Source organism: Anser cygnoides, chromosome Z (assembly GCF_040182565.1).
Source record: "Anser cygnoides isolate HZ-2024a breed goose chromosome Z, Taihu_goose_T2T_genome, whole genome shotgun sequence".
Lineage (NCBI taxonomy): Eukaryota > Metazoa > Chordata > Aves > Anseriformes > Anatidae > Anser > Anser cygnoides.
This window is the reverse complement of record NC_089912.1, coordinates 67587448-67603962: the sequence shown is the minus strand read 5'-3', so window position 1 is coordinate 67603962 and position 16515 is coordinate 67587448. Positions and strand designations below refer to the sequence as shown.

At 46.0% G+C, this 16515-nt stretch overlaps 1 protein-coding gene and 1 long non-coding RNA gene across 7 annotated transcripts in view; one reads left to right on the top strand and one right to left on the bottom strand.

The window, feature by feature from the left end:
- Nucleotides 1-948, bottom strand: part of LOC106036327 (oncostatin-M-specific receptor subunit beta) — a 31494-nt gene extending 30546 nt beyond the window's left edge. For 2 of the 3 annotated variants that reach the window (XM_013181633.3, XM_013181634.3), the window contains exon 1: nucleotides 810-948. The gene's annotated coding sequence lies outside the window, so the exon portion shown is untranslated. The remainder of the gene's footprint in view (nucleotides 1-809) is intronic. The other variant, XM_048057491.2, reaches the window with a different exon arrangement.
- Nucleotides 832-9203, top strand: LOC125182011 (uncharacterized). Of its 4 annotated transcripts, none has more exons than XR_007160860.2 (4): nucleotides 832-921; nucleotides 1292-1459; nucleotides 3678-3767; nucleotides 8311-9203. It is a non-coding gene; the product is annotated as an uncharacterized lncRNA (long non-coding RNA). The 4 variants fall into 4 exon arrangements; XR_010827960.1 differs by lacking the exon at nucleotides 832-921 and having other exon boundaries at nucleotides 1127-1459; nucleotides 8311-8397; nucleotides 8608-9203; XR_007160859.2 differs by lacking the exon at nucleotides 832-921 and adding an exon at nucleotides 1833-1919 and having other exon boundaries at nucleotides 1127-1459.
- The last annotated feature ends 7312 nt before the right edge of the window (nucleotides 9204-16515 follow it).

The window sequence follows — 16515 nt, the reverse complement described above, 5'->3', positions numbered from 1 at the left end:
TTTGATGGTGTTCTTCCGAACAGCTTTGCCAAAACAGGAAAACATTACTTATGATTTGTCCCACGAGGGTTGAAATCCAAACAAAAATGTAATTAAACTGGGGGGGGGGGGGGGATCGGGGGGAAGGGGGCCTTTTTTCAGTACCTGTGATCCAGAAAAGTTTAAAGGAGAGTGTTAGACAGGGACACGAAGCTGTAAGCACTCGCTGCCACTTGGGCTGCCACGGCCCGCACCTCGCCATGCGCTGCAGGCATGGTCTGCTCGCAGTGCGAGGAGCTGCGGGAGCAGCAGCCAGCCCTGGCACACAAAGTCTACATAAAAAGAGGGATGGAAAGGTTGTGCCCCAAAACAGCCCGGCCCCACCGAACACGGTGGAGCTGACAGGAATCCACGGTGTTTTCTCACGTACCGCGCTGTCCTCTGGATTACGGGTGCTTCAAAGCAAAGCAGCGCTTCTCCGTGCCACCCTGGCTCCGGAGGCCGGGGTTTGTCAGGCTCGGGGCGCACCTGGGCTTTCGGTTCCGGCGCTGCCTCGGAGCAGCGACTTCCGAAGGGAGCGGGCGAGCAGCGGCGGCATCCCCGCTCCTCCTGGCTCCGGTGGCGGGGGAGCGGCAAGCGCCGAAGCCCGTTTTGGGGGACGAGGGGGCGGCTGGAATAGCGGGGAGCCACCGAACCCCAAAATGATGAAATTGCTCCCGAAAAGCCGGCGGGGAAGGGGTGAACCCCCTCAGCGAGAGAGGGAAGAGGGGGCGGCTGCTAGGACAACACCGCGGCGGTGGGAGGGAGGGGGGGAGCCCGCCACAACTCACCTGCAGCTCCCTCAGGAACCCGGGGGAAAACACGTCTACCCCCGGCAGGACGTGCCGGGAAGGGCGACGGCGAGGCCAGGCAGGGCGGCCCCTCCTTCCGCGGGCAGGCTGGGTGAGGAGCGCCTCAGGAATTTCCTCCCGGCTCCGGGAAGCACGGCTAGGCTCCCCTGGCCGCCCTCCCGGAGGCGGTCGGGTCCCGCCTCCCTCAGTTCCTCAGGGCCCGTCGCCATCTTCCCGCTCCTCGAGGGGATGGCGCCGAGGCGCCATGCGGGGCTGTGTCCCCGCGGCTCGTGTGCCTCCCTGGGCTGGCCAGGGCTGGGGGGCTCGGCAGCAGCCTGCCTGGTTCCTCCGGCTGTCCGCCCAAAATCCCGCTGGGGAACCAGGGGTTGATGAAGGGTATGGTTCGCCAGGCCGAACTCTACTCTCTCAACACCATGGGAGGAAGACAAGTCTTTCTCCTCATCCATTTCCCGGTGCTTCAGGACCACGCCTGGTGAGGTGTGAGGTGTTCCGGGAAGGACATGCCCCAGGCTTATTGGGTCACTGCTTCCATTGCATGACTGAACCATCAGAAGGCCTCCTTCAAGCCTAGCACTTGTCCTTCTCAGTGTGTTCAAAGTGAAGGTTTCCCCAGTTCGTAGCAGTTTTAGGTAAGAGAAGTCTTCTGTCTCATGATTCCTTTTTCCTAAGCTGCTTTTACATGTTAAACTTTATTCATGCATTCTGTCTGTTTTCATTGCTCTCCTCCTGATTGTTGCCAATTCTTGGAGCTTGGTTACTTTTCTCTCAGTAGGATGTGGACTGAGAAGTCCTCACAGCCAGTATTACTTTTCTACCTCCTTATACATATTTTACCTTTTTTCATAACAGCATAATGTTGTCAACATGTTGCACTGAGGCACCCTGACACTTTTCTTCCGAATTGTTCTCTGGACGGATGTTTCCCACCCTCTATTAAGTAACACCCTGCTGCTTTAGTCAGGTTTTCTTTCCTTTTTTTTTCATGATGCTTTTACTTTATAGTCAAGCAAATGATCTCCTGTGAGAGAATAGTCTTATTCTTCAGTGTTACCCTGGAGAATTACATCTATTTCACCCATCCTGTGCATGGTGAGTCATGTAAACTGAACTTTTCATAGATGGTCACTGGTTACTCATTTTGCATTGCCCACATGGATGTTTGGAGGCACTAGTACTAAACATTTACAGCTCCATCAGAATGCAGAGGGGTTAAGTACATGAAAGGTCATCTAGCTGCATAGTTTTACTGAAAATTCAAGTCACAGATGTCTAAAGATCAGATGCCAAAATTGTGACATGTTTTTTCTTTTTTTTTCCTTATGCTCGTTAGCAACTCACTGTAATATGTTAATAATTTCTGTCTTCTGATGTGTTTAGACAGTATAATCAGAAAAGCATACTGAAAATTTATCAGTTCTATATGTGAGAGTAGGCTTTGAATAATATGCAATAAATATAACGTGGGAGGTTCATACATTAAACAATCTGGTAGGAAAAATGACATATCACGTAATGAAAACTAAAGGGAATAAACTAAGACAGCTTTGTTCTAGCACTTTTTAAATTTTGAATGGGGGTATTTGAACTCCTTTTGGCCTTTTAGTGTAGGGGTGGAAAAAATTGTACATACTATTTTAAAGATAAAATATGTTATTTTCTGCTTTAAGACCCCTTGTCTGTGTGTGAAAGCATTTCTTCTTTTAGGCATTTACTGGAGATACATGTTAAAAAATCTGCCAATATACTTAAAGGCTTCTTAATCATTTCAACTCTGCTGTGGATTACAAGTTTTCAGCCTCTTCTCACCTGACTGTTTGGATAGCAGCAGTAATGTCTGATGCTGCTTTTCCACACTGATCCACATAATCCAGCAGTTCCAGCATAAGCAATGTAGTAGCTTATCGTTTTTGAACGCACCATACTTCTGAACTGGCTTCTCACTGCTGTCTAGGTACTGATCAGTTCAGGGTACTGTTTAGTATCTAAAAACCTAAGAAGTTATGGAATAATATTTATAAAGAATTTATAAAGTGTTTCAAAAAACAAGTTGCCAGATTTTTCATATATGAGGCAGGAAAACTGAAATAGAATAGAAAAACACACAGATAAATCTAAAAGAGAACTGGGCACTGCGATGTACAGTGTTACAATGTCTAAAAAACTTTAAGTCCCAAGTTAGGTCCCAAAGATCTTTATATACTGAATCATAGAAATGTAGACTGTAAAGGCATAGACAAAGACATCCATTCCAGCCTGAGATCCTCTTTAACTTCAGCTCTGAATTCCCCCCCACCCCCCCTTAGATGTATAGTTGCTCACATACATGTATCCAAGGCCCTGCTCAGGTATGACACAGCTGCATAACCTTAACCCAGACTGCTACGAGATAGTTGTGAGAACATCTGTAGAGAGATAAGGAAGAAGTACAGATAGAAGAAGGGCTGTTGACATGAGATCAATGGCACTTCAAGGATTTAGGAGGGAAAACACCAGCATGAAGAGTTATAAAATCCCAGAAGGAAAAATCACCTGGGGAAGGCTAGTCAAGCTAGTCAGTCTAGTTGGGGACTAGCTGGGAATCAATATGTCTTACCATCATTGTTGATGGAGCTGGTGGAGGGTGGCAACTGGGCGATGCTGAGAATCCTGTCCAGGGGAGCCATGGGAAGTGACCCTTCCCATTCTTCTTCATGCCTTCCTGCCCTGCAAAGGCTTCTTGGGTAAATTAACAAAAGTGGCAGGCATAGTAATGCCTAGTCTAATAGCTCATTAAACCCTAGCTAGCTTTTGTGTGTGTTAGCGAATAAGTAACTGCTTTTTTTTGAATTATGTATATTCTTTTTACAGAGTGTCTGCACTTGCCTAAAAGTGTCTGAACAAACTGACCAAGGAGTACCATAATACAACTCCCATTCAAAGCAGGCCTTTGCCTGTCTGGTAAGTCTGGAAAGCCTTCAAGAATGGCAATTTCAGAACCTTCCTGGGTGACCTGTTTTAGCTTTCCTTCTAGAGAAGAAATTTTCCTAATATTCATCCTGAGCATCTCAAAGCAGTTTCTGACTGTTGCCTCTTTCTATCTTTAGTTATTTGCCATTTCCAAGAAATGTTGCTTGTCCACTTTGTAACTGTTTTTCAGATAGACATAGGTTGCCTTTGCGTGGTCTCTTAGTCTCCGCTTTGGAAAATTAAGCAGGTTTGCAGTTCATATGCTCTAAGCCCCTGACAGTCTTGGTACCCCTCTGCTGTATCTTCTCCTGTTTCTCAACATCTCGCTTGAACTAAACTGCCTAGAACTGGACACAGTATTCCAGTTTCCTCACTGCAAATTAGAGGGACTATCATAGCTCTGCACCTGCACACAGGGCTCTATCATGACTCCTGTTTGTTCCCCATGCTGTATCACTTCAGGTGGGCACCCAGGCATGATGATTTCTCCCAAAAGTATGAGAGCTCCCCCCATAAAGCTTTCGGCTTCCTTTATGTGTGCATAAGCTTGGGGTGGCAGCCAACAAGTCCACCACTTCCCACTCATGTATAAATGTCTGAAAGGAGGGTGTCAAGAGGATGGAGCCGGTCTCTTTTCACTTGTGCCCAGTGACAGGATGAGAGGCAACAGGCACAAACAGAAGCACAGGATGTTCTGGCTGAATATGAGAGGGCACTTCTTTACTGTGAGGGTGACAGAGCACTGGAACAGGTTGCCCAGAGAGGCTGTGGAGTCTCCTTCTCTGGAGATATTCAAAACCCGCCTGGGTGCCCTCCTGTACAATGTGCTCTAGGTGATCCTGCTTGGCAGGGTCGTTGGACTAGATGATCTTCAGAGGTCCCTTCCAACCCTGGCCATTCTGTGATTCCCTCACTTCATTGTCAGTCATCATCTCTCTCTCCAGTATTCTAGTTTAAAGATCACTTTGGGATGGCCAACTTGTTGGCAAAGATGTTTTTGCCCTAGTTAGTCAGGTGGCTCTCATCTCCCAGCAGTCCTCAGTCCTCAACAAGTGTCCCATGGTCATAAAATCTGACTCCTTTGTGTTGACACCAGCTGTCCAAACATATATTGACCCTCAGAAATCTCCATTTCCTGAAGGAACCTTTTCCCTTCTATAGTAGGGTTGGGGAGGCACCATCTGAGTTCACATGTCCTTAAGCATCACCTCCAAGCCAAATGTTCACACTTGATACACTCAAGGTCTCCTCTCATAGCATCATTGGTGCCCACATGCAAGATCAGCATGAGATACTAGTGTCAGTACCAGGCAAGCCTTAGCAGTCTCTCTCTCCACAATGTCCTGGATTCAAGTCCCAAGATGTTTTGATGCTTTGTTAAACAGAGTTCCCAGGCCTTCATCTGCATCCAGGACACTGAGCCTATTCTGTAGCTGCACATCTGCAGGCAGAGAAGGAGCCATCTTCCTGGTGCCAGAAGTTGAAGATTCCAGCTATCATGAGAGTCTCCATTTCCAACCCAATGCACACATGCTGCTTGCCCTCCTTTCAGTTGAGGATTCAGGCTCTCGAATTTGTAGGACCTTGGAGAAGTTCTGGTGAGCTGCACTTAAACAGGCCTCTTTCTAGCATCCTTCCTCTCAGAGGAATGTTGGAAAGAAGAACTTAAAACACCCTTTTATAGAAGTTCATAGACCGTTTTAAAAGTCAAGATACCCTGAAGCTCTCTCTGTCCTGAAGCTCTCTCTTTCTGGCAGTAGCAGGCACCCTGAAGTTCATGGAATCATAGAACAGTAGAATGGTTTGGGTTGGAAGGGACCTTAAAGATCATCTAGTTCCACCCCCCTGCCATGGGCAGGGATACCTCCTACTAGATCAGGTTGCCCAGGTCCACATTCAACCTGGCCTTGAGCACTTCCAGGGAAGGGGCATCCACAAATTCTCTGGGCAAAGTGTTCCTTCCAGTGCCTCACCACCTCTTAGTAAAACCTCTTAGTAAAGAATTTCTTCCTAATGTCTAATCTAAATCTCCCCTGTTTTAGTTTAAAACTGTTCCCCCTTGTCCTATCACTATCTGACAATGTAAAAAGTCACTCTACATCTTTTTTATAAGCACCTTTTAAATACTCAAAGGTTTATATGAGGTATCCCTGGAGTCTTTTCTTCAGGCTGAACATCCTCAGCTCTCCTAGCCTGTCTTCATAGGAGAGCTGCTCCATCATTTTTGTGGCCCTCCTCTGGACCCGCTCTAACAGCCCCACACCCTTCTTGTGCTGGGGGCCCCAGACCAGGACGCAGCACTGCAGGTGGGGCCTCACAAGGGCAGAGCAGAGGGGCACCATCCCCTCCCTCCACCTGCTGCCCACCCCTCTGTTGGTGCAGCCCAGGACGCAGTTGGCCTTCTGGGCTGCAGGCACACACTGCTGGCTCATGTCGAGCTTTTTGTTCACCAGAGCCCCCAGGTCCTTCTCTGCAGGGCTGGTCTCAGTGGGTTCTTCTGCCAGTCTGTGCTCATGTCTGGGATTGCCCCGACCCAGGTGCAGCACCTTGCACTTGGACTTGTTGAACCTCGTTATGTTCACATGGGCCCAGTACTCAAGCTTGTCCAGGTCCCTTTGGATGGCTTCCCTTCCTTTTGTTGTATCAAACACACCACTCAACTTGGTGTCATCTGCAGTCTTGCTGAGGATGCAACGTCTATGTCATTGATAAAGATACTAAACAGCACCGGTCCCAAGATGGACCCCTCAGGGACGCTGCTCATCACCGGGGCCTCCACCTGGACATAGAGCCATTGACTACAACTCTCTGGATGCGCCCATCCAGCCAATTCTTTATCCACTGAATAGTTCACTCTTCAAATTTAGAGAAAAGGATGTCATGTGGGACCATGTCAAAGGCCTTGCAGAAGACATCAGTCAGTCTTCTCTTGTCAACTGATGCAGTCACTACATCATACAAGGCCACCAGATTGGTTAGGCAGAATTTGCTCTTGGTGAAGCCATGCTGGCTGTCTCAGATCACCTCCTTGTCCTGCATGTGCCTTGACGTTGCTTCCAGGAGGATGTGTTCCATGATCTTCCCAGACACAGAGGTGAGGCTCACTGGTCTGTAGTTCCCCTGGTCTTCCTTTCTAACCTTTTTAAAAATGGGAGCGATGTTTCCTTTTCTCCAGTCACTGGGAACTTCACCTGCCAGGACTTTTCAAATAAGATGGAGAGAGGCTTGGCAACACCATCTGCCAGTTCCCTCAGGACCCTGGGATGTGTGGCATCAGAGAGTTCAATGACCTAGTGGAAGTTTCCATAAGGTCTAGAAAATCTACAGGCAGAGCATGGAAACTGATGTGTAAACTGCTGTCTGTTGGTTGCCTCTGTTAGTTGTCATTGTTATGTCATGTCTTTTCCTTTGCTTTGCTTTCTGCAGATACTAATATAAGCAGGTTTCATTATTAGGAGCATTCAGGTGAGAAGTATTGAGCTTATGCTTTAGGAACGCAAATTTTGAAATGATTACTATTTAGGATACTACAGCAGCCTACATTGGACTTGTGTAAGAAACTTTAAGTGGCAACACACCAAAATTTGGATTCTAAATAGCAAGTCCATGGAATATATAACACTAGAAGATTAAATGCATCAGATAAGTAAAAGGCATAAAGAGATTCCTCTGTGTGTGTGCATCTTTGTTTTTGTGTCTTTCTTCAGACAGGGATTGTTGATAATAAGTACTAATGTTAGGAATTCTTCACATTGTCTGCCTACATATTCAGGCCGTGTAGGGTTGAACTCACTAAGAATTCATGTGGGCATGATTCTGCGGTAAAAAATAAACAAGTCAGGAAAATACTCAGATCCTTCTGCATATTTTGCAAATCCTCTTTGCTGATGTTTGCCTGGACAGAAAAAATAACCTGCTCTAAGAGAGAAGAAGAGCTTGGTTACAATTCTGATACTGAGTAGAAAAACAGTCATGACACTTAATCTCCTTGAGATTTGCTACATATGTTGAATCTCTTATGCAGTAACTTGTATGGAAAAGCTTGAAGTTCTTTCAGTTGTAAATCTATATTTAAAATAGTGTGAAAGAGTCTGAAAGACCATCCTTAACCCTATAGCAGAATGAATCATGCCCACATCCTAATTCTTGGAACATTCTTTAAAACTTTCATTGCCCGAAATTCTACTGCTTTCCAAGACAGTCTAGCTAGAGCTAGAACCTAACTATCCTTAGCAGTAGAAAATTCTCTAATATGTAAACCAAAAATCCTTACTAGCTTTTTATCCCCACCACTTTCTGCCTACAAAGTCCAAAGACCAAATTATTCTCTTGTTTGGCAGACGCCTCTGAAGTATTGAAGGTAAATCACAGGATCAGCTCATCCCTCTCTAGGTTGAATAAATTCAGTTCTTTCAGTAGTTTAAAGAGTACTGATTGTGATCACTACTATCCTCATCACTCCCGAAGTCCAGTTCTAAAAGAAGAAATAAAGGACACAACACTCACACCTCATCAACACTGTATTTTCTTACAGATGACACTTCTGTTCCTACCTGTCTGTTTATTTGCTCTTTCTTCAGAAGAAGGATGTTGTTGACTGAAGATCTGCCTGTGATTTTCTGTAAGCCACAGATCATGTTGTCAGCTTCTCTTTATCCTGATTGTTCAATTGATTATTTCTGCTTAACACTACAACATTGCACTGTCCCTATTGATACACCATTTCTCTATTTTGTCTATTTTCAATTTTAATTCTGTTTTCTAATGTGCTTGTAATCTTTCATAGCTTCATACCATTTGGAAATCCAATAAGCATCTTATGTTTTATCAGATTGCTGAGTGCTAACAGACAAAACAGATTCTTTGCAACTCCACTCAAGACATTGTTCCTTCTTAACAGTGAACCACTGTTAACTGCTTTCTGCCTGCACAGTGATAACTTCAAAAACCCAAATAAAACAAACTACTATTTTCCGTAAACAGTGTTCCTCATGCAAGATTTAATTTCCTCCAGAAACAACTTTTATTTGACATCAGTAGTTGCAGAAGATTTGGTACTGATTTGGAGCAAAGGACAGCACTGTGTTCTCAAGCTGAGCTGTACTGGACTGAAGAATGTGTATTGAATCAGGTGTACTATGTAGTGCAGCCAGAATGCCAACAGGATTTCAACAGTATTCATGGAGTTCCTCTGTGAGTAATTTTGGTCATCCCACAGCTGCAGAGGAAAGTCAGTGAAACTGTGTAATTATATCAGTGGTGGACTGAGCTAATATTCTTTGCCTCTCGATAGGCATCTTGGAGTCAAGCTGGGATTCTTGGCTGCCAACATGAACTGTGTCTGGAAATGTAGGAGGAATGGTCTGCACTTGTTTTGCTGGTGTACCCTGAGTATCCTACATAAATAAACTTTGTGCTTTCTGTAGACATTTCCATTCTGCCTGTGGGAGGTTGCTGTAAAGGGCCTGAGCTTGTATCAAATTGCAATGTGTGGTACACAAACCTGTGTGGCTCCAGCAACATTCTCTCCTCCAGGCATATTTCTTTGATCAAGTAATAATTGTGGTTCTTAACAAGAGATGGTGCAAGTGTTATATGTGTGTAATCTGATAACAATCTCAGCTAACATGTAACAAGTGTACGTCTGTTCTAAAAATGAAAAGCACAGTAGCATAAGTAAACTATGGGACTGCTGAAGAAAAAAAATGATCATTTATTTGCCATTAACTAATAACGGCACAAAATTCATGATGTTAAACAATATTTATTAAGGTATTTATTAAGAATTAATATGTCACTTCAAGTCTCCATCTGTACAATCCTTAAATTCAGTCCTTTAGTCATCCTTTGAGGTTGTTCCAAGCAAGCGTTTGAACGTCTTTCAGCTGAGGATAGAATTGAATCACACTCTTCACTTACAAGTAGAGCATTGTGGCCAGTAGGCTGTTAAAAAAGGACTGTGTGCCTTTACTTTTTAATAGGGGGTGTCCTCAACATGTTCCTGTGAGGGACAAATACGTGCAACATGCAATAATCATAAATATTCATACCCTTAGAAATGGACCTCCTGGGCATTCCTCCACCTAGCTTTTGACCTCAGAATTGTTTTTGCAGGCTATATGCACCTCACACTGAATTCTGTGTGTGTGAAGTCTAAGTGCTCTAGGAATTTGAATGAAGAGACGCCAGTTGTACTCAGACTTCCAGATTAGTGTATAACTAGATGGGATTTCAGAGGGAGAATTGTTTTTTTGCCTAAGAACCTCTTTAGATGACTATATGCTTTACTGGATCATCCCAGATAGAATCGGCTCAAAAACATCTATTCGTTGGGACACAGGATATTTTCCATTAGTTTTTCCTAGGAGAAACTCTGTGCTACCATCTTGTGGTAAACTAGAGGAAGATACATCAAGAGCAAACATTTTTTTCTTGTACGGGTGTCATGGGTTAAAATTCATTCCATATTTGGATCATTAGACTAGTAAAATATGGAGAGTGTGATGGAACACTCAAGGACAGGAGAGTAAACAGAACTTAGGGTGCTGAGACAAAGTTGTCATATATAGAGTTTGCGTGCTCAAAAAATCATGGGTTCATGCTTTTTTGCTGTGAAAAAGTTTGCTAGAATGTAAAACAGGGCCCAGGATTTGTGTGTGTGTGATCAAAACATTATAGTGTTAGCAGAGCTGCTTGCTTTCCTTTACACTGGACTTATTCAGGTCATCTCTACTCCACTGTCTGTCATGTCCAAATACAACAGCACATGTTTAGTGACTGTATAATGGAGGTGGGCATACCCAGAAGCAGGAAGAGAAGATTCTCTGTGGATTCTTGCTGCGCTATGGACTTTCCACCCCAATGTAAGAACAGTTAAAACCCCAGTATCTGACTCAGAAATCATGTCTATTTCCCACTGAAGCCAATAACAGTAAAAGAGCTTTAGTTGATATGCATTTTTGTCCAGCATAGAACGGATGGAATCAGGGTAACCACAGGAGATCCAGGTAAGAATGAGGTCCCAATTTGACCAACATTTGCAAAGCAAAAATCAAGAATTTAAGAGTGAATACTCCAAGATCAGATCAATGCATGGACATTGATGCTTCCAGATGCAAAAAACAGTATTCCAGTAGGAGACAGCAGCTAGCAAGAGATGACACAAAGGTTACTTCTCTGAAGTCTCTTTGGTGTCATGATACTAGCCTGAGGCCATTCCTGAGTTCTGGGACACACAGAGCAACTGACAGGATCTGATGTAACACTGGCAGGCTTCTCTGCCAGCTGGTTACACAAGTAAGGAGGCAAAGAGCAGTTTTCCACAGGGTGAGTATTGGCTTGCTGCAGAAAATACTTGTTTCTATAGGTGTTTCATTTTCCAGAATTAGTGCTATGCTATTCTAACCCATGAGAGAATTGTCCAGTTCACACACAGTTTCAGAATATGAGCTGTAGACTGAATTGAGAAATCTGAAATAGTGGTTAAGTGGGTTTGACACAGTGCTTTGAGACATCTATTCTAGTTATTTATAATGAGTGGGTATTTCCACTGTAGCAAGCATGAGGGTATTGGAGCAACTCTGAACAGTCCCCAGATTTCCTTTAAAAATTGTTCTCAGAAGTTATTTGGACTGAAGTTTAATAAAAAATACAGCAGCCTACAGTAGATAACTAGCATAGAAAACTCCAGCCCAAAAGAGTGTCTGAAATGTATAAAGAACTAGAAGTAGTATCTCCAAATGGTAACACTACCTTTATAAATGGTACTATTATTAAACCTGCTTATATGTCAGTTAACAATAGCCAATGAAATTAATCAGAAATTAGATTCGTAGGGCCCTTGGTGATGTAAAAAAAAAAAAAAAACAACTTCATTTTGTCCCATTCTTTGGCTTTAGATACTTGTATTCAGCATTTTTTTCCTGGGGAATCTTATTCAGTAGAAAGTTCATGGAAAGGAGAATCGAGATCTAGAAGAGGAGGTATGCATTCTCAGATGTTATACAACTGAAAGTACCTCAGCAACAATCAGAATCAGTTAGTGAGTTAGTGCAGGATTTCCTATCTGCCATGCCAAATAAAAGAATCACAGATTAGAAGGGTTGGAAAGGACTTCTGAAGATAATCTAGTCCTGGAAACCTGAGCACGGGGGATGCCCTGAAGAGACCATCGAGGAGGACACGATAAGAAACTGAGGAACAACTTATCACCTGCTAAGGTGAAAAAGAGCCTGGGAATGAGGATATTGGCCCGAGAAAGTGGAAACATGCATGAGAAATCAAGAGATATTTAAAGAATATCAGGAACATCATCAGCTATTGGCTGTCCAAGGAGGATGATAGAAACGAACCGCATCTCTTGGTTACCTGAAGTGGTGGTGTCATCATAGAATCATCACAGAACCACAGAAACACAGAATGGGTAGGGTTGGAAGTGACCTCTGAAGATCATCCAGTCCAACCCCCCTGCTGAGCAGGACCACCTAGAGCACATTGTGCAGGATGGCATCCAGGCAGGTTGTGAGTATCTCCAGAGAAGGAGTCTCCACAGCCTCTCTGGGCAACCTGTTGCAGTGCTCTGTCACCCTCACAGTAAAGAAGTGTCCTCTCATATTCAGCCGGAACATCCTGTGCATCTGTTTGTGCCCATTGCCTCTCATCCTGTCATTGGGCACAACTGAAAAGAGACCAGCTCCATCCTCTCCACACCCTCCCCTCAGATATTTATACACATTAATGAGGTCTCCCCTCAGTGTTCTCTTTTCCAGGCTAAACAGGCCCAGCTCTCTGCCTGTTCTCATAAGACAGGTGCTCCAGTCCTCTCATCATCTTAGTAGCCCTCCTCTGGACTCGCTCCAGTGGTTCTATGTCCCTCTTGTGCTGGGGAGCCCAGAACTGGACACAATACTCCAGGTATGGCCTCACGAAGGCTGAGTAGAGGGGGAGGATCACCTCCCTTGAGCTGCTGGCAACACTCTTCCGAATGCAGCCCTGGATACCGTTGGCCTTCTTGGCCACAAAGGGCACATTGCTGGCTCATGGTCAGCCTGCTGACCACCAGGACTCCCCGGTCTCTCTCTGCAGAGCTGCTCTCCAGCAGGTCAGCCCCCAGCCTGTACTGGTGCTTGGGGTTGTTCCTCCCTAGGTGCAGGACCCTGCGCTTGCCCTTGTTGAACTTCAGGAGGTTCCTCTCAGTCCTACCTTCCAGGTTGTCGAGGTCCCTCTGAATGGCAGCACAGCCCTCTGGGGTATCAGCCACTCCTCCCAGCTTTGTGTTGTCAGCAAACTTGCTGAGGGTGCACTCTGCCCTCACCCAGTTACCGAGTCCCATGATAAATTCCCATCCCCCAAATGACTTCCATCTGTGTTGCTTTTTAGGATTTTTATTTTTTCCTTAAATGCGGGGCCTGGCCTGGCGGCTTCTGTGGTTGCCAGCCCCAGGCTCCTCCTGCTGGACCCTATGCAGCCATGACGTGTCCCCGGCGTTGGTGTTTAGTGGGGACCGGGGCCGTCTGCGCCCGTCTTGCTCTCAGTGCCACGAGAAGCTTCGGACGAGCTGTCGTGGCATGGAGGGGCTGCGCTCCCTGCACCTGGGCGAGACGCTGCTGGACCGGTAGCTGGAGGGACTCCGCCGCCCCTGCTGCTGCCGTCGCCCTAGCCCTGCGTTGCGTTGGGCCCTTCCCCGGGGCCGGCGAGCCAAGGTGTCCCACACGGAGCGTGGCACCAGCCTCATGATGGCTAGGATGGGCCACTGGCAGAGTGGGCAGGAGGCTCTGTGGGCAGCCCACGGCTGGATGCACTCCGTGCAGAAGGAGTGCCCGCAGGGGTCCAGCCGAGCTGCGTCAGCCAGCGGGCCCAGGCAGATGGTGCATGACTGTTCTCTGGGCGCCTCCACTCGCAGCTCCTGGCGTGGCTGGCTCATGGTGCCTGCCTCTGTCCTGGTGGGGAGATGCTTGTCCTCTGCGGGACGCTGCTCTGATGACAAGCAGGTATCAAGCACCTCCGGTCCTCAGCACCTCCCTTGCGGGTCGCTGGCAGAATCTCAGAGAGCCGCAGCTCTCCAGCAGTACCTTGATGCCTTACGCTCCACCAGGAAGACCTTGATGTCTTGCCTGCAACCAGAGGGATCTCAACATCTTACGTGGCACCAGAAGGACGTTGACATTTCGTGTTCCACCAGAAGGACTGGGGTGCGTCACCTGTCACCAGAAGGACCTCGCATCTCTCGTGTCACGGGAAGGACCTTGACGTCTCGTGTGCCACCAGAACGACCGCGACGTCGTGCCTTCCACAAGCAACACCTCCAACTCTCACGCTCCAGCAGTAGGATCTCGACCTCTCGAGTGCCACCAGCTGGACTGGACACAGGCTGGATGCTCAGGGCACTTATGGCCAGCTGCCTTTTGTGAGGCCATAGGGTGACAGCAATTCTCTGGTGACATCACAAGGCTCTTGGGGTGCCCCTGGTGGCAGCACTTAGGGAATTAACATGACTGTTGTGAGAAAGTGCTGATGTGAAATGGGTTCTCCACACTGAGAGGAGCAATGTCTGCCATGCTGGGGTCCAGGCCAGGAGCTTGGCCTTCGTCCTGGGAACTGTGCCTGGGAGCCAGGGACATCCTTGGTGTGCAGCTGGACACATGAGCATGGGAGATGCCCTGAAGAGACCGTCGAGGAGGACACGATAAGAAACTGGGGAACAACTTATCGTCTGGGAAGGTGAAAGAGCCTGGGCATGAGGAGGTTGGCCCGAGAAAGTGGAAACATGCATGAGAAATCAAGAGATGTTTAAAGAATATCAGGAACATCATCAGCTATTGGCTGTCCAAGGAGGACGGTAGAATCGAAGAGCATCTCTTGGTTACCTGAAGTGGTGGTGTCATCATAGAATCATCACAGAACCACAAAATCACAGAATGGGCAGGGTTGGAAGGGACCTCTGAAGATCATCTAGTCCAACGCCCCTGCTGTCCACCAGGACTCCCAGGATTCTCTCTGCAGTGCTGCTCTCCAACATGTCAGCCCCCAGCCTGTAGAGGTGCTTGGGGTTATTCCTCCTCAGGTGCGGGACCCTGCACTTTCCCTTGTTGAACTTCATGACGTTCCTCTCTGGCCAACTTTCTAAACTGTTCATGTCTCTCTGAATGGCAGCACGGCCCTCTGCTGTATTATAAAACTCCTCTCAGTTTTGTGTCATCAGCAATCTTGCTGAGGGTGCACTCTGTCCCTTCATCCAGGTCATTGATGAATAAGTTGAACAGGACTGGACCCAGTACAGACCCCTGGTGGACACCACTATCTACAGGCCCCCAACTAGACTCAACACCACAGATCACAAGCCTCTGAGCTCTGCCATCCAGCCAGTTCTCAATCCACCTCACTGTCCACTCTTTCATCCCCTTGTTGGGTTTAGCAGTGCTTCTAGGCAAGGCTGGAAAAGCCTAGCTTTTGCGGAATAAGAGCAGTTGGAAGCAGACCATGGAGCAGTGGACTGAGAACACAAAGCAGTCAGCTACTCTGTAGAGTACTGGGAGCTGAGGTCTCTGTAGCTGCTGATGCTGGTAACAATCATTAATAGTGGGGATGCAGACTCTGGAAGAAACAACCCTGAGAATATGTCAGCATAGCTGTTTGTGGCTACACTCACAGGTGTCCATGTTTAGGGGGATTATGGTCGTTCCTACACCAGTTATTCCAGCCCTGGTGTTAAATCAGCAATACTCTGAGGCAGGTACAATTTAGACTAGAGAAAAGTTCTGTTCTCTTCATTGCTCACACTGCTTCTCAGAGAAGAGTAAGTGCTGCCGACTGGTGGCTTTTCTGCTGATGTAAGGTGTGTGGCTGTGTGCCACGCACAAGGTTGCAATACTTGTATCACTTGGCAGTATGATTTTTTTTTTCCTCTTCTGACATATGTATAGTGCAGATCAGGTCTTACTCTACAAGAGTACCTTTTCTGATTTAGTTCTAATGCTTTTCATGCAAGAAACACAGGCTAGAAAAATATCACCCTCATGCTAGATTGTGTCACTCGGAGAGGTATTTCAGTGTGTACTCAGTATTTAAATGCACTTCTTGGATGATATGCTGTTCAATGTCAGCAGTTTCTAAGAGTAAATACCCTCCAGCCAATGCTAGGTGGCGCAGTACGCTAATACACTAAAGTTTTTCAGCTGCTTTAAGGTCTGTAAATTCCTGTAAATTTCCACAGCCTCATATGTTTACTGACGCATTGATACATTGATTAATGTGGAAGAACATCACTGCTTTTTGTGGCCTTCCTGATTCATGCATTTTCATACTCATCTAAGTAAAAGTCCACACAGAAAAGCATTCAAGATGCTTCCTGCCCCCCGAAAAAACCGCTCTCATTTTTTGTGTGGTGCCTTCCAAGCAGAAGTACAGCTGAGGGTAAACAGAGTTTGGCTGCTTCTAATTTGGGAAAATTGGAGTTTATTTCATTCTCACTGCCCTCTTAAGCACTGCAGGGGTGTGTTTATAGAAGTTTTGTATACTAATAAACCACTGTCTCCAAATACTTACAAAACATTAAAGAAAGCCTCAATGTCAGCTTTTTCTCCCATGGAAAAGGAAAAAAATCTGAAAATGCACTATTAGAGTGCCCTCAATACTCTTGCCTCTTACCATAAAAAAAAAAAAAAAAAAAAAAAAAGCTGAGCCTAGTAGTGAAAAAATAGCCATTTTGATTGGAAAAAAAAATATAAAAATAAATAAATAA